Source organism: Mobula hypostoma, chromosome 16 (assembly GCF_963921235.1).
Source record: "Mobula hypostoma chromosome 16, sMobHyp1.1, whole genome shotgun sequence".
NCBI lineage: Eukaryota > Metazoa > Chordata > Chondrichthyes > Myliobatiformes > Myliobatidae > Mobula > Mobula hypostoma.
The window spans coordinates 23,233,786-23,252,204 of record NC_086112.1 but is presented as its reverse complement, the minus strand read 5'-3'; the positions used below and the strand labels follow the sequence as shown (position 1 = coordinate 23,252,204).

Below are 18,419 nucleotides of genomic sequence, written 5' to 3'. Positions count from 1 at the left end.
AGGAGAGATTGGATAGGCTTGAAGGTTTTCCCCTGGAGCAAAGGGACCTGAGAAGCAAGTTTTACGGAAAGCGATACAAACTACCAGAGAAAGTGGTAGAACTGGGTACAGTTGGATAGATTAAAAGACATTTAGACAGGCTCATAGATGGGAAGGATTTAGAGGCTTATGGGCAAATTGCACCAGGAAGACACCTTGGTCGGCCTAGAATAATCTACTTTATGGCTCTATGTCTGTATAAAAAGAGCAAAGTTAGGGAAGTGCGGTGTGCGGAGATTACATCATTACAGCCCTAGCCTTTAACTGGTTACGTAAGTAATAACTATTCCGTTGGATTAAAGGAATTTCTATGTCCTCCCCCCCCCCCACAAAGAGCCTACGTGGAATTAGGGGTTTTCGGCTGTGCCTATAAAATAATGATCAGATCAAATTTAAAAGTTCGCTGTCACACATACCGTGGATCGAAAATATGCCGTCTTCCGGACTTCTTTTAAAAAGCAGGAGTGTGTCAATGTTCTTTTCAGTTCTCAGTGGTCTTGGAGGCAAATAAAGACGCTTTAATGAGGTACTGCATTGGGACTTTTGTTTCGGTGTTGGAGTTGATCATTTAATAACATATCTTAACCTGCACAAATTCCTGAATAATCCGTCCAACCGCAAAAGCAATTGTTAGGATCTCCCTGCATAAAGGAACATTAATAACGTGTGTGTTTTTTTTTTAACTGCTTTTTGGGTTCGTGTCTGAAATGTGGCTCCGCCACTTTACATAACATAGGCTACACGAAACGCAGTCTGTCTCCGCCAATGAGTCAACACAGCAGAATCCAGACAGCAGCCTCGCAACCTACCCTGCTGGAGCCTCGCGCCGCCTGATTGACAGCGAACGCCACTTCGTACCTCGCCCTTCAAGGCTAGCAACATTCCAAAATAGAATCCAAGTGACGTCAGCGGGCCAATTGAAGGCGGAGATAGGCTGGGCTGGGGAGTTAAGTTAGGTTGAACGGCGGCATGTTTCGTTTTCTGCGGCCTGATTGGGTGTTTTCCCCAGACTGGAGGAGTTCGAGTTGATTATTAATGCAGAGTAAGCAGTCTCGCTTTGCAGCAGTATCACTACCACCACTGAAGCTCTGGATTAAAGCCAGCAAGATTCAGAATTAGCTCATTGTTCAATACAGTCCAACTACGGGCACTGGGGTAGACAGTAAACCAGAATTTTTGGGAGCTTTTCAAAAGCTGAGTGTACTTCATTTTTGGACTTGAGTAATTACTGCACATTTGGGAAAAAAATGCTCCCTATTTGGGAGCTGCATGCAGATCTGTATGTAGACCGAAGCTGGAGTGGGGCAGAGGGCTTTGTCTGTAAGTATTGTACCACAAAGCAATCTGTTCTGCAGTTCAGTCTTTAAAAATTATATTTAAGAAAATCGATTTAGTTTCTGTTTGACCAGCGTAAATGACTAGCGTGATAAGTGCTGTGCAATGCATACAAGTATTCTTTTGTTCTTTTAGTCTTGCAAACACTCTTTGAATCTAATATTACAATTTTTTCCCCCATTTAGCCTTTGCAGACGTGTTTTAAGACGGGTGAATTATACACAGATCTTGTCTGAAAATGAGAGCTAATTTTCTTAGGATATAGATGTTTAAAGTCATGAGGTTAACGATGTGCTTGAAAACAGTGTTCCGTACATTGCAAACAATTCTATATTTTTTAAATTGACTGTTCTTTCCCTTTTTATAGCTTGTTCCACCTTAGGAACTGAGGTGAGCTGCCCGACGTCCCGCCTCTGCCAGAAAAGCATGCAGATAAGGGTAAGGTTTGACCGTTTCTGACAAAAATGTGCAGCAATCATTTGGTAGATCGTGGTTAATAAATCACCAAAAGGAGTAAAATGCTTATTTGCACACTGCTGTAAACCAGTGCTTTCTGCTTGTTCGCCTTCGTGGAAAATACAAGCGGTTAGTCGCGTTCACTAACTACAATTTAATGCATCATTCATGCAGATTTTTGATTTTAATTGTCCGGGCTCCTTCGGCAACTAAGAAAGTAAATTCATATAAAGAGATGAAGCAAAACCTGCAATCAATTTCTCTTTCCAGATGTCCTTCTATTCCTTTAGAAAATATGCATTTTTTTCATTATAGCGAATATATTGCAGTTTTCCAAACGATATTCCAAAATGACCTAATGGGTAAAGTGCTTTCCCATTGGGTCATTTTGTAATAATTCATCCAACGTCTCCATATGATTAGAGAAACAGCATAGATCTTTGACTTGAATATGAATTCCTTATGCAGTATTTGGTTTCAGTGGTGCTAATCACTTGTGTTATATATTCCTTTTTTTTAAGTGGTGAAACATCCCATTGTATTACGCCGAGGCGATGTTTTAAAAAAATTGCCACTGAGTCAGAACGGGAGATTAGGGCGTATAGCCAAAAGCTTGGTCAGAGGTGAATTGTAAGAAGTGTAATGTGTATGAGAGGGACATTTAACAAGGAAAATCTGGAGCTTAATGGTGAACAGTTAAAATTGGCAACATGGAAGGAGCCACAATCGAATCTTGAGAGCTTAATTGCTCAGCATGTATGTCAAGAAAAGAGCTATTTGTCCCCACTAATCTGTGTTAGTGTTTATATTTCACACGGATCCCTTCCATTGTGTCTATTTTATCTCAACTGTGGGGCATAAAGATTCTCTTCTGAAATTTTCTTGACTTGCTATATTAGCCTTTAATTTTCTTTCTTATTACTTTATCCAATAAGTGTTATCATTGCAATAAAGTTCTTTAACCATCTGTGATTAATCAATATTAAATTATTTTTAAACTTTTGGCTCACCAACTTAGGGTAAATGAGGTCTTATGACTGACTAAATATGAAATTAAAATATTTGCTGTAGCTCACTGATTTTTTTCTGTGTCCTTGCACAAACTCTGAATTCATCATGCCTATTTTTGTTCATATTTACTTCACTATTGTCAAAAACTAAAGGTGTGTCTCTACGAAATCAAGTCATTCAAGTTTACAACTTGCAAATCCAGTTGCAAATAGGGTCACTGTTAAGAATGAACAGTGACAACCACAACAGCAACTTGTATTCATCTATCAGTTGAAGGTAATGAAGATGTTGGCTAACGATTTTGCTTGGGGATGCAGGGAGAAAGATGTGGATGATTTTTGAATTTTGTAAGGGTTTTGGACATAAAGATTATTTGTGCTAAAAGCATTAGTGTGTTGGAAATTTAATGACAGTTTTCTGACTGCTATATTGCAATTGGGTCAGCTTTCCTGTGGGGGAAACTCTTTGGGATAGGTGGGCTGACTGGCCATTAAGAGCCACTTTGCCAAGTGTGTGGGACTTCTAACTCGATACACATGTATTCTTGAAACTTGGCAGGGGCAATTAAAATGAGACTACAAAAAGGGATGAAGAATTATAAATATTCCAACCTCACAGCTGTCTTTCTGAGTCACATTGAAAACTTTTAATGGGTGCTAATTTGTGGGGGGGGGGGGAAGCTTCAAAGAAGATGACAGAATTTGAATTTTGTAGAGCTTGCAAAGTGTAGTGGTGCCCACATGCACTGTACATTATAGCTGTCTATGACCACACCACTGTGGTGCTGCCACTGCTATGATGAGTACACAATGCTGAAACCTCAGGGACAGCGGTAGCATGCTCCTCATGGACTTGAATCTACCAGACTGGTGAAGGCCAAGCTGGCCACAAAGGCCCTATATCTAAACAACTGTGTCACAGGAACTCAGTCAGGCACCATTAGATCAGGTGGCTGTAGATATCTGAAACAGTATCTGCTCTTTGCAGGACCTGACTTTCACATGTGGCCACCACTGGCTATCATGGTAACTGCAACCCTCAACCTCTGTCTTAGAACCTTCTAAGACTTTGCTGGAGAAAATACGTAGTGTCTTGCAGTTGGCTGCTCAAAAATGTTAGACGATAGTTATGATGCTTTGTTTGACAAGTGGCAAAGTTTTCTACCTGAGTGAACCTGAACTCATTTTTGTGGCTCTCACTGCCTCCTAGATGTAGCTGTCTTTGGTTGCCTGCATGTGTCGGGCAAAGTGCCCCTGAATCATTCACAGATGCTTATGGAAATCAGGGCATCTCATTCTATCAATGTACCCCAGTCTGCAATCACAGGAAAATGGATGATTTCCAAGCAATCTTTGTTCTCTAGCATCCATCCTTCCATACCTCTAAATAGGTTTGCTATCTAGCAGTGCAGAGGGCAGAGGTATCCCCTTTTCATTTGAATTTTAAAATAAAGTTGATTATACCTGTGAGGAGCCCAAATGATTGAGTTCTGAAGTGATTCAGTAAAAGCCATATGTACTTAGCAGCTCTGGAGCCACCTTTCAATATGTACTGAAATGGTCTCCAGAGAAGTGGTCATCTTAGCCTGGCTCAGGGTCAAATGGAATGGGACCCATTCTCGGGATTCCATGACTGGCCATTATTCGACATGCCAAGAGTTTGGTCTGAGTGTCTCGATCGTGTTCGGAAGCCTAAGAGGTGGGCGGATCGAGGGTCGGTGTCACGGCAGGAGACTCGTGTGTCGTCGGGGAGGCTGGAAAACCTTATGCTGTGGGCCCGAAGACCTGAGGTCTTTACGATCTTTCGACACAGAGCTCAAAAAACGTGACGAAAGGGACTTTTAACATTGTAACCCAGCGGGTTGTGGTTATGTCTCCCGCTCGCTGTGAAAATGGGGGACACCTCCCTCTCCCTTGCCAGGGGAGAGAGAACCTGTGGTTTGTCAAATGTCAGATGAAATGCAAAGCCTTTGGGGTAAATTTGGTCTGCGTCTTTGCTATCACTTGGCTCATGCTTGTGCTCGGTAGCGGGTGCGCTTTTTGTTTTGCTGGTGGGGGGACTTTGGGGTTCTTGCGTTTAGCTGTCATTTATTCTTTGGGGCACTTCTCTGTTTTTGTGAATGTTCGCGAAGAAAAACCATTTCAGGATGTATATTGTATACATTTCACTGATATTAAATTTAACCTTTGAACCAGACGGTAGAACTTGTTGATGCTGTGATGTCCAGATTGCCACCACTATCACCTACTCAAACAGTTCCACAGAAACTGCTGTGCCTAATTTGCATACCTTTCACTGCCTCTTCATTCAATTAAAAAAAACTCTACAATCTCTGCCAAATCAAAATGTTTGCATGTATTTTGTGCAAACCCAAAGAAGTAAAACTAACTTATTGCATAAACCATCTCTGCAAATACTACAGTATGATTACAGATTTTTACTGTACTCCATTCAGGAATGCAAACAGTAGTTTTGCCAGCGAATGATGCTGCGGGGATTGATAGATAGCTTGTAGTAGATTCTTTCTCTGATTGTTGCGGAACTCCTGGTCTAGAAACCACAATCACCAGATTTTAATTGCATTAACAGCACTATGTATCATCCTAATGTTACTTGGAAAAAAGTTGGAAACATCTACTGTTGAGATTACATCTTCAGTTATGAGACTTGTAGAATTCCATTGAGGCTTTCTCCATGTAACATCATAGTGTAAATGGTGCTACACTCTTGTCCATTATAATTCTTATAGCCAGAAGCATTTAGCTTAGTAGCTGCAACCTCAGAAGCTAACTCTTTACAGGACTAATGCGGTAATGCCTTTTCTGTTATAGGACAATATTGTAATGCTGGGAATATTACTACTTAGCCCAGTGAAGAATAGGCCCCAGGGAAGTTTTATTGTGTGTAAGTGAACTATGAAGAATCTCCAACATTTCATGACAAGTTTATTTGGGATGCTTCTCTAAAGTATGAAGTGCAACCCATAAAATCTGCACTCTGGGGGAAAAAATCCCCAGGCCTATTCCTTTGGGCTGAAGGAAAATAGATGAAGTTTTCTCTGCTCAAATATGGAACTTTGGCAACCTTCTTAATTTAGCAGTGAGCAGGAGATCATGTGTTGGGGTAGAGATTAGTAGTGGCAGCTAGGAATGAGGCTGAGTGACAGTGATGTGAACCTGCCCAAGCATAGTAGTCTAGGTACATTAGTAAATCTGTATTTGAGGTTGCAAGAGGTACTGGATCCTTGTGAAGACAAATGTTGAGGAGAACAGTTCTGTGAGTGGCCAATGTCTATTTGGAACCGCCTTCTCCCTGTGTTAGTTGTTAACTGTCTGAATGACCATCTTTGGATCCTTACAGCTAGCCAGTGTGTTTTTTAATCCATTCTAATGTAGGATGTAAGAAGCTGTTGTGTTGAATGAATAGGAAACATTCATGGACTGCAAACATGAAGAAGAGCTGCTATTTTATAAAGATGGGAATGATGTGAGTGATTGTTGTTGACAATATTGAGGAATTCCCTAGAGGTGGAGATCTGTTCTCGCAAAGGAAGTTGGAATATAGAGTAATGTGGAAAGATTAAGTTGTTTTGGGGAGTGGGATTTGCAAAGATACAGTCTCAGAACATAATTAAATCTCTTCTGATTGGTATTGGTCTATTATTGCCACATGTACCAAGATGCAGTGAAACACTTGTCATGTATACAGTTCTTGCAGATTAAATCATTGCACAGTGCTTTGAGCTCAAATAAGGTAAAATAATAACAATGCAGAATAAAGTGTAAAAAGCTACCAAAAATGTGTAGTGTAGGTTGTGACGAGAATACACATAGATAAGATGTTAGCTGTCCTGTGTGATCAGCAGTTGGTCTAAGGAACACAATGAAACAGCATCTGGAGATGTGTAATGAAGGGACGGGAGAGAGAGAGCTGTCTGGAGCGGCTCCCCCTTTGAACCCTGAACTGTTTGAAGTGATGGACAGGCGATACCCCAGCAGGGGGATAAAAAGGGACCGGTTCGCTAAGGTAGGCACACACGACACCCGAGGTAACGAGACCCTGGAAGCGGTGCGCCTCTCACGAGTCGGTGGGAAGTATCGGACAACGCACAGGGTGGAAAGGTACGATCAGCGGGAACCCGGTGTGTGTCCGCCCTTGCTTGGGTGCCGGGTTCACTGCAGAGGATCGACCGCATCTGGAGGAGGGGTCACAGTTGGTGACCTCAGGTGACATCACCAAGGACCCGCCCAAAAGCTGCTTGTGAGCAATTATCGCCGGTCTGTGAGTGGAAGCCGTTTCTGAATGATCAGTCATTCCCATTCGTGTTCTTTCTCTCTCTCCCCCTCCCCCTCCCCCTCCCCCTCTCTCTTCCCCCCCCACGTTGTCCATCGCCATGGCAACGATGACTGCGAACTGAACTAAATTGGACTGAACTGTCATTTACCCCTAGACAACGATAGAGCTTGATTGATGCTGTTATCTTAATTCTGTGCACGTGTGTTTATCATTGCTGAACTGTTGCATTTATTATCCTTTCGATTACTGTGTTGCTTGTTTCTTTAATAAAACTTTCTTAGTTCTAGTAATCCAGACTCCAACTGAGTGATCCATTTCTGCTGGTTTGGCAACCCAGTTACGGGGTACGTAACAAGGTAAATGACAAAGTGCAAGATCTCAACAAGGTAGATTGTGAGGCCAAGAATCTATCTGATTATACAAGAAGTCCGCTGGAGAGTCTGATAAGTGGGATAGAATTGTCCTTGAGCCTGGTATATGCACTTTTAGGGGTTTGTACCTTCTGCCTGATGGGAAAGGGGAGAGGAGAGAATATCCATGGTGGGAGGGGTCTTTGTTTATGCAGCTGCCTTAATGAGGCAGTGAAAGTGTAGATAGAATCCATAAAGGGAAGATTGGTTCCTGTAATGTTTTGAGCTGTATCCATAATTTTCTGTGGCTCCTTGTGTTCATGTACAGAGCTGTTGCCATACCAAGCTGTTGTGCATCCAGACTGTATGAAAAATTATTGATTTAAAAAAATAGGTAAGATACAATGGGGACATGCCAGATCTCTTTAGCCTCCTGAGAAAGTAGAGGTATTGGTAAGCTTTCTCAGCTTTCTTAGCCATGACATCAACATGATTAGACCAAGGCAGGATATTAGTGATGTTCACACCTAGGAACCTGAAGCTCTCAACCCTCTCAATATCAACACCATTTGTGTAGACTGTAATGAGGTTCACAGTGACACTGTATCCCAGAATAACTCTGCAACATAGGTTGCTGATGGACAATGTTACAGAGGACATGCGTTGACTGTTACAGAGGCGTTAGAGTCAATTGAACACCAAGGTTGCAAGAAGTCAAGTTCAATCTGGTGATATTTGTATCCACCACTGTGGGAAACTGGTGGGTCAGCAAGATTTTAGAGGTTGAAACTTAAAATGGTTATTTTAGACTTAATTGGTTAAGAAAATTTATTCGGCAGTTGTAAAAGTAACCCAGATTTGGTAGGTGGCACTGCATCCAAGTATTTTGAAGAGGGAGGTGGTGTTGGGGATGTGCTTGCAATTTTTTTTCAGAAGCAGAGAGGTTGTACTTTTGTGGAGACTGCAGATACTGATATCTAGAGCAACATACAGAGTGTAGGAGAAACTCAAGTCGAGCAGCATCTATGGAGGGAATGCACAGCCAAAGTTTCAGGTCACTGCCATTCATCTGAACTGAAAGATAGAGGGGAGATATCCAGAATTTTTAAAAAAAAGTGGAGGGGAAGAGGTGGAGCAGGAGTTGCAGGCCACAGTTTGATCTAGGTCAGATAGGGTGTTGGGCAGGTGGGGAGTGGAAATGGTTTCAAAAGCTGGGAGGTGATGGATAGAATCGAGAAAGGGTTGAAGATGATGGAATCTGATGGGAGAGTAAGGTGGAGCTTGGAATCAGAGGAGGGAGGTGGGAGGGTCAGATGGGAGCCAGTGGGAGGATGGGTAGGTGGAAAGGGTGTAGAAGGGGAAAGAGGCAGGGTGGACCAGGATGAGAGAGGACAGGATCAACATCCGTGCCAGTAGAGGGAGCAGCAGATAGGACTCATGGCTAAAATAATGTTAAGTCTCATAGGCGGGGAATTGGGAGAGTAAAAGCAAAGTTTTCGAATGTGGTAACTCTGGAATGTAATTTGGCACAGTGGGAATGGTAAGGATAAACCAACAGGCTGCTGAACAGATGTTAAGTAAAAAAAAAGCCTGTTCAGCAGCACCTCAAACATGTGAATGGGAATAAGATGGAATGGGGAAATTGATACAAAGATGCATTTGGCTGTGGAACAAAGAAACTGGCGCTTGGCTTTCATCTCCAAGTTGATTCTGGAGTGATGAGTAATTTTGGGAGAACTGAGGCCTGATCATATTTAAATCAATCCTGTCTAATCATGGATCATAAATTAGCTATGCAGCTGATATACTTATAGCCTGAACTTTATCGTAAGTAATTTTAGATGGTATATAGAGCCTTTTTCCCCCTCAATGCGTAACATCTTTGGAAAAGGGCACATTGTGTAAATTATTTAGGAAAATTTAGATTCATTTTAGAGTAGGTTAAAATGTCAGCACAACATCATGAGCTAAAGGACCTGTACTGTGCTGTTTTTGCAAAGTAAACAATGATAACAGATTAAAACCTCCTTTTAGGTGTTTGTTTACTGTTGTGCTTAAAATTATGCAGTGTTTTCCAGTTAATTGGGACATATCAGGACCAGCACATTTTGGCCTAATTATGCAGCTGCCCCAATTAGCTGGAGTTTCATGGAAATAGTTAAAAGGTATATATAAAAAAAGTTAAACTGCCATTCAACTGAGTAACAGTTTATGTATTTAAATGAAATACAGAGCAAGTTAGAATGCCACCAATACCCCTACAATACTATAAAACTGTGTTATTTCCTAATAATTGAGTGGAGGAACTCACTGCTGTTTCTTTCGATTGTAAATGAACAAAACAAGCACAGACATTTATTGCAGATGATTGATTGCCTTCATACAATGTTTTAGACGATTGCATCCTCCAAATCTTCATTTTCATTGTAACATTCAAGATGATTGTCAATACCTTCATAATTCCTAATTTGTTGAGTAGTGAAGACTGGTTCATTCTCATTTCTGGCATCATCAAGCCTGAGTGCTTGAAACCGCAGCGAGCAAAACAGTTCCGACTTGTCTTGCTGCCTATTTCTCACCAACTATCAGTGAGGAAAAATCACTGCTTTTTGAACAGAACCATACACAACAGACGCTATTTTAAAAAAAAAGACTGATGTCTCTTAAACAGTGTATTGTCTAAGGGTCATGCAAGTCCACGTGACAGATGCATGTTAGAAACTGCTCAGCAACAGTTTCCTGTTCTAATTAAGTGGCATAGTGTCCCAAATAAATGGGAGTCCCGGTTAACCAATAGCCTAATTAACCAGAATCCACGGTATTTGTTGCATTGTATAGCAGCAGTTGGTAAAATGTAAGTTTAAGAGTTTGAAATGGATGTTGTTTCTCTATTATGATTTGAATGTACTTAAATCCCGCATGCCAAGCTGTGTGGGTCCTAATGCTCTTCCCTTGGACAACATCGGTGGCATGGAGAGGGGAGACTTGCAGCATGGGCAACTGCTGGTCTTCCATACAACCTTGCCCAGGCCAGCGTCCTGGAAACCTTCCAAGGCGCAAATTCATGGTCTCATGAGACTAACGGATGCCTATAAATCCTGCATTGTAGACTATCCTTTACCACTCTTCTCATTTGTATGAAGTTAAAATATTAACCAGCCATCAACAAGCAAATTATTTTTCCATGCTTCTACGTTATGTAAAACACGCCTACATATCTGCAAATACATTTCATGCTAGTTTAGAAGGACATGTGGTTTTCTTCTCTGAACAAGATTAAACCAATTGGATATTTATGGCAAATAAAAATTAGAATTGCTTTAGTCCATGATTATACATTAAAAGACCAGTAATATAGCTGCTGTAATACAATTAGTTGACTTCTCTTTGTATTCATGAGTCATGCAAGTTCTTTTGGAAAATCCGGAGGATAGAATAAATTAGGCTGGTGCACCTCCTTCCTGCCTCCACGAGAGAAATACAAGTCAGCAGGATTTTATTCTGGTGGCATAGATGGATGTAATTGGCAAACAAGACCGAGGTTTGCCAAACTCTATTTTACCATTGTTTTTATACTTCCAAGTGTGCAATGAAGTTGCAATAAAAATGGTTTTGATGTTTTGTAAAATTAATTTGTATTCTGTTCAGGATTAATGATTTTTCATAATTATAGAAACATAGAAAAACCTACAGCACAATACAGGCCCTTTGGCCCACAAAGTTGTGCCAAACATGTCCCTACCTTAGAATTTCTGTACCTACTCCCCAGCACCTTAAATCTGTGTCTTCTTGTGGCAACCATTACAGCCCTAGGGAAAAAGCCTCTGACTATCCACACGATCAATCATCTCAACATCTTATACACCTCTATCAGGTCACCTCTCATCCTCCATCGCTCCAAGAAAAAAAGGACGAGTTCACTCAACCTGTTTTCATAAGGCATGCTCCCCAATCCAGGCAACACCCTTGTAAATCTCCTCTGCACCCTTCCTATGGTTTCCACATCCTTCCTGTAGTGAGGCGACCAGAACTGAGCACAGTACTCCAAGTGGGGTCTGACCAGGGTCCTATATAGCTGTAACATTACCTCTCGGCTCCTAAATTCAATTAGACGATTGATGAAGGCCAATGCACCGTATGCCTTCTTAACCACAGAGTCAACCTGTGCAGCTGCCTTGAGCGTCCTATGGACACGGACCCCAAGATCCCTCTGATCCTCCACACTGCCAAGAGTCTTACCATTAATACTATATTCTGCCATCATATTTGACCTACCAAAATGAACCACTTCACACTTGCCTGGGTTGAACTCCATCTGCCGCTTCTCAGCCCAGTTTTGCATCCTATCGATGTCCCGCTGTAACCTCTGACAGCCATCCACACTGTCCACAACACCTCCAACCTTTGTGTCATTAGCAAACTTACTAACTCATCCCTCCACTTCCTCATCCAGGTCATTTATAAAAATCATGAAGAGTAAGGGTCTCAGAACAGATCCCTGAGGCACACCACTGGTCACCGACCTTCATGCAGAATATGACCCGTCTACAACCACTCTTTGCCTTCTGTGGGCAAGCCAGTTCTGGATCCACAAAGCAATGTCCCCTTGGATCCCATCCCTCCTTACTTTCTCAATAAGCCTTGCATGGGGTATCTTATCAAATGCCTTGCTGAAATCCATATACACTACATCTACTGCTCTACCTTCATCAATATTTAGTCACATCCTCAAATAAATAAATAAATAAAAATAATAATAATTCAATCAGGCTTATAAGACACAACCTGCCCTTGACAAAGCCATGCTGACTATTCCTAATCATATTATGTCTCTCCAGACATTCATAAATCCTGCCTCTCAGGATCTTCTCCATCAACTTACCAACCACTGAAGTAAGACTCACTGGCCTATAACTTCCTGGGCTATCTCTATACCCTTCCTTGAATAAGGGGACAACATCCACAACCCTCCAATCCTCTAGAACCTCTCCCGTTCCCATTAATGATGCAAAGATCATCACCAGAGCCTCAGCATTCTCCTCCCTCGCCTCCCACAGTAGCCTGGGGTACATCTCATCCGGTCCCGGTGTATCCAACTTGAACTTTCAAGTTGAAAACTTAAGTATAATGGTTCCAACATTCCTCATGCAAAAATGAAAATGGTAATGAAGATCCCTTGATGCTGTATAGCTTTCTATCATTGATGAACCATTTTTGATGTGTAGAAATGTAGAAACGAGTTGCCTGTCTAGTAGATTATGGAGTGTTTTTTTAATGATGTAAGTGGAGCTAAGACACTGGGCTAATTTCCTTCTCCTCATAAGACTACAGAATCCTTTGTATCTAACTTTTTTTTTCCCTTGCATTCTATTAGGGATTCTAAGGAATTTCTAATAGAAAATATGCCATTGACCTTGAGGGAAATTAAAACAGAAAAGGCTGTGTGACATCTGGAACAATTGAAAGCACGAATGCTTGTTTTTGAGACCTCACCTTGAATATTCAACAGAGCTCAAGGTCTTCATCTTAGTTGCATCTACAGAAGCCAGCGTAAGCATGCTGTAGCAAATGGAGTTGGTTGATGCATTAAGTATTTTTTAACATGCTGAAATATTTTGGGTTCAAAGACATGAAATTTTGGAAAATTACTCAAGATGAAAGGAACTTGTTCATTTTAAACCTGTAGTTTAAATATTGTTTTCCAGTCCTCAAAAGCAATCCAACAGAATCTCATCTACATTAATTAGTTCACCATCAAGATGCATAACAACATTTCCTATCCCAATAGCATTTATTACCAGAAAGCAAAGGACGAAGCAGTTCAAACTGTCAAGTGTATTCCACTATTTAGCAAAATAGTGAATGATCCACATTGACTACATCCATCAGCTTTGGTTCTATATTGCCCAGTATTCTTGGCTAGCTAAAATTTCTCTCTCAATTTAAAATGATTAACTGCTTTTTGACGGAAACTGTTCCAGATTTTTATATTCCTTTGCTAGAAAAATATGTATTTCTTAAGTTCACTTTGAAAGAGCTAGGCTTTGATCAATTGTTAGGTCTTTGTATGATAAAGGCTTGTACTAAATGTTCCAATGAAAAATCCAGATTGTGATCATTTGTTCTTCTGTGTGCTTGCTGTACAGTTTAATTCAGTATTTCAATTTATTAAATGTGAGCTAATTTAACCAAGCTTTCTATTACATTGGCAAGCACAACTTGGGGCATTCACCATAACTGTGAAGGTCAAATTGCTTCCTTTCACCTATTTGTATTATACATGGTATCAGGCCCTTTGGCCTATCTCATCCATTCTGCCTGTGTTGTCCAGTAGTTGGACAGTCCTCTCGCTTTGATGTCAACTAGCGTTTGTTAATTCTATGGGGAAAAATAAGGCTTAAGCTGCTTTGCAGCTCTGTGCCATTTGGCATTGCTGATCATATCTTAGGACAAAACTAATAGGGGTAAGTTTTTTTTTGTGATCCTAAAAGATGCTTCCATTTGGGTATCTATCGTGGAAAATTATGGACATTCTCCTTTTGTTCTGGAAATTTGGGTGAACGGGTGAACAGTCCCCAAGATTGGGTCTTGAGATTACTTTGGTGGGGCCATTGTGGTGAGACAGCCAGCAAAAGATCCACCTGACCACTGTGAGTATGGATGAAAGATGGGAACCAGATATAAGAGGGCACTGAAAAGAGTGGGATGCTTTGTCTGCAGGGGTGCAAGTGAATGCTAGTGATTAGGGAAGAGATGTCATTTTCGAAATGTGACTTGTATTTGGGCAATATTTCAATAAGTTGTTGGTAACCTGCAGATTAACTGTATAGTTTTCCTTGGGTTAGATTGCTGTTCGAAAGCAAATCGGCCTATCAGTAGGAACCTCCCATATTAAAATATGATGCAAGTGGCCTAATATCAGTTCAGGGAAATTGGTCATTGCAAGAACATCTGTTTCAACAGAGATGTGAATTAACTGTCTGCCAAAGCTGGGATTCAGAAGGCCAGTTAACTTCTGAAAAATGGATGCTGAGCATCCAAATTTATAATCTGTCCTGTTTTCCTCAGATAAATGCCTAATATAAATGCCACAAAACTGAATACTTGGTCAGATTTTCCACAGTGTTCTCTTGAAGGACACATGCCTTTTTATGATCTGATCTGCACTGAAAATGTGACTAACTTTAATGTTACTTCACACACTAAACTATAATCGATGTAAATTTTAAAACCACCTCATATGAAAGGCGCCAGAACAAATGGTACTTAAAATAATATCATTGTGTAGACTTGGAGTACAATAAATGTGAGAATATTCCACTAATTCTTTTCTGAATGTGAGAAGCTCATTTCTAATCTAACTCAACATTTAGGTAAACCGAACAGAGCATTTACATTTTTGGCTCTAAACCAGATTGAAGACCTGCATATAAATGTTCCCTTCCACCTACAGCCTGAAACCATTTCCCAGGATGCTTCGTTATATTGGATGGAATCGCGTCTGTTCTTGTACTTGTCCTTGTTTGACCTCTGAAACTGATACCGTCATTTGAAAGGAGTGTTTTGCAAGGAAAAAATATTTTGCCTCTAAAAGAAATGAGGATAGGCCAAGTGTAATACATCATGGTTTCTTGCACAATATTTTATATAACATATGAACTGAAAATAATATTTTTATAGGTTTAGATTATCTGAGGAAAATGTGAAGGTATTGGGTTTTTTAATATTTGAGAAGCTTGTTTTTACTGCCTATCAAGGTTTTGGCAGTTTTTTTTTAAAGCAATGCAGTTGACACTCATTGAAATATTTAATTCTGTAAATCTGCCTAAATGCCAAGCTGCCAAATATATTTTGGATAAACTAAAATGGTGCAGAAGCTTAGCTACATCTGAAAAGTAGCACTTTGTTGGCCTGCTGTGCACAATCCCCATGAAGGTTAATTTGAGGGGTGCTCACAATTCAGTAGCCCAGAAGGCAAAATGTGCCTGTGAAACATCCGGTAATACAATTTTAAGATCTGTCTTGCACCTGGCTCTGTAACCTCCTCAAGGCTTACAACTGTCAAAACTCTATATTAGTCTGTATGTGGTCTCACAAATACTCTGTATCTGAAGCATAACCACCTACTTTTGAATTACTTTCCACCTTATGAGACTGGACCCACAGTACAACTTGTGATAGTTTGCCTTTGATTATATGCTGGAACCACACATCAGTGCCATCACAAAGAAAGCACAACAACACCTCTACTGTCTTAGAAGTTTGCATTGATGCAATATGTCATATAAAACTCTGACAAAGTTGTATAGTTGCCAAGTGGAGAATATCCTGACTGGTTGCATCATGGCTTATTATGGAAGCACCAATGCCCATGAACCAAAAAGCTTACAATAACTGGTGGACACAGCCCACTCCATCAACGGCAAAACCTTCTCCATCACTGAGCACAACTACAAGGAGTGCTGCCACAAGAAAGCAGCATTCATTGTCTAGTACCCCCACCATCCAGGCCAGTCTCTCTTCTCACTGCTGCCATTGGGAAGTTAGTTCAGGAGGCTTGGATCCCACGTCACTAGGTTCAGGAATGGTTATTACACTTCAACCATTAGGCTCCTGAACCAGCGTGAATAACTTCACTCACATCGACACTGAACTGATTCCATAACCTACGGACTCACTTTCAAGGACTCCACAATTTGTGTTCTCAGTATTATTTTCCTTTTTTTTAATCTGCACATTGTCCGTTTCAGTCTTTGTGTGTAGTTTTTCATTGATTCTATTGCATTTCTTTGTTAAACTGTGAATACCTGCAAGAAACAATCTCAAGATAGTGTATGGTGACATTTACGTACTTTGATAAATTTACTTTGAAATAGTGCCACCTACATTCTTACCTCCACCTTCCTGACCTAACTGCACACAAAATAAGCTTGTGCATGTAAATTGCTTAGACCAACCTGATTCTCTTTAGCCTCCTTCTAAAACCCTCCACTGCTGGGCTCCTTGTCTGATCGTCATCCTAGGGCAGGGTTCCCAAACTTTTTTTTTAATGCGTGGACCTCTACCATTAACCAAGTGGTCTGTGGGTCTCGGGGTGGGAACCCCTCACTGTTCTAGGCTGAAATTTAATTTCCCCCCGGTAAGCACTGATAAAGTTGAAGCTGAAGTTTCATCGTTAACTCTACATTTCTAGTTATTCCATTTTCTCACGGACCTGTCAACCATCCCAGGCTGAATTGCATTATGCACAAACCTGGCACAGTATAAACCCCAGGTTAGGAGTCTGACTCTGCAACCTTAAATGTTGACACTGTTCCCCATAATGAATGAGAGATTTGGAGAAGATGGTTCAAAGAATCAAAAGTTTCAATGAATCATTTTATTATCGAAGTATGTATGCTGAATAAAACTGAGATGTCTTCTCCAGGATAGCCAAAAGTACAGAAAAACCATAAAGTCGTTGAAAGAAAGACATCGGTCTCCCTCTGCACGAACAGGAAAATAAAACAAAAGCTCACAAACCTTAAGCACCCCAACCGTTCCCTCACACAAAACTAACAGATCAACCCATGTGGAGAAACAACAAGAACATCAAACCCCAAAGCCCCAGCCCGCCAGTTGCTAACAAGAAAGAGTGGGCGAGAGCATGAAGAAAGAACACAGAACTGAAAGAGGCCAATATGAACTACAATCCGATCCATAAATCTCAGAATTTCAATAGCATCTCTGAGAGAATCGGGGCCCAGCAGCCCCATCCGAGGGAAGTGACTCAAAGCAGCGGCCCCTCCAGGGAAAAATCCCTGGAAACGTGACCTCAAGCTACCTGTTTATATGCCAACGTGACTGTGTAGAGAACTATTACTACTGCAGATCCTCTCTGACTTCAATTCTTTGTGCATTTGTATCTCAATTTCAGATTAGGCAACAATGCACGACACTAGTGATATTATTTCAACCAAAGTTTTACTGCTGTAGTACTCACTAGCAACTGCAGTCCTCACCTTTACTACACTGTCTCTATGCTTCGTCAAGCAAAATACTGCCCTTCGTATTTTTACTTCTTCAGGCTTGGAGATAAGTGGTGGAATGGCTGCAGCAATTTTCTGGAATGAACTTCTAATATAACAATAATAGTTTATTTTTCTCAAGAATGACTTGTATTGATAGAGTTTTGCTTGTTTAAATTTTCTGTGCAAATGCTGATAAACCAGCTTGATATGTAATTTAAACAGGAAGTTATCCATATTGTGTTTAAATTTATTCTCAGGGATGTGAATGTTCCTGGTTGGTCCAAAGTTTTCTGTCAATCCTTAGCTGACCCTGAACTAAGAAACTTGATACGTAAGCATTTCAAAAGCCAGTTACAAGTAAGCCCATGGATATGTATTTAGGCCCGATGGGAGAAGACAGCAGAGTTCCTTCCCTGATGCACGCTAATGAACAGGTGGATTTTTACACCGATCTAAGAGTTTAATGGTCACCACGCACTTTATTCAGACTTGAATTTGTAATCTCTAACTGCTGTGGTGAGATTCAAATTTGCATCTTTGTTCAAGTCTATCAGGAACACTCTTTGCAGGTGCGGCTTATTTTCCATATGCTAAGTTTGTACCACTCCAGTGAGCTAAACAGTCGCTGTTTGCACTTGTATCAAAACACTTGCTGAATGCCTTTCCTGCTAAATGAGATAATGGGGCATTTCCTAATGGAATTTTTCTTGGCATTTCTATATTTTGGATCCATTAAGATTGTTTCATGAGTTAATTTTGACTACACATGAAAAGACAATGCATACAAAGTACTATATTTCCAAATTAATGAGGAGATGTACTTTATGACTTTTATTATTTCTTCAAGCATAACAATGTTTTAAGGTATTGGGTGCCACTTGGTGAAAACTATTATTGTTTAGATTAGTATCTTCTCCACTTG

General features: G+C 40.7%; 1 long non-coding RNA gene across 1 annotated transcript in view; it reads left to right on the top strand.

Annotated features, from left to right (window-relative positions):
• Positions 1-1,079: 1,079 nt before the first annotated feature.
• The window catches only part of LOC134357533 (uncharacterized), a 28,036-nt gene continuing 10,696 nt past the window's right edge, over positions 1,080-18,419 (top strand). Inside the window, exons 1-2 of the long non-coding RNA XR_010020641.1 lie at positions 1,080-1,359; positions 1,742-1,812. This is a non-coding gene — a long non-coding RNA (uncharacterized LOC134357533). The remainder of the gene's footprint in view (positions 1,360-1,741; positions 1,813-18,419) is intronic.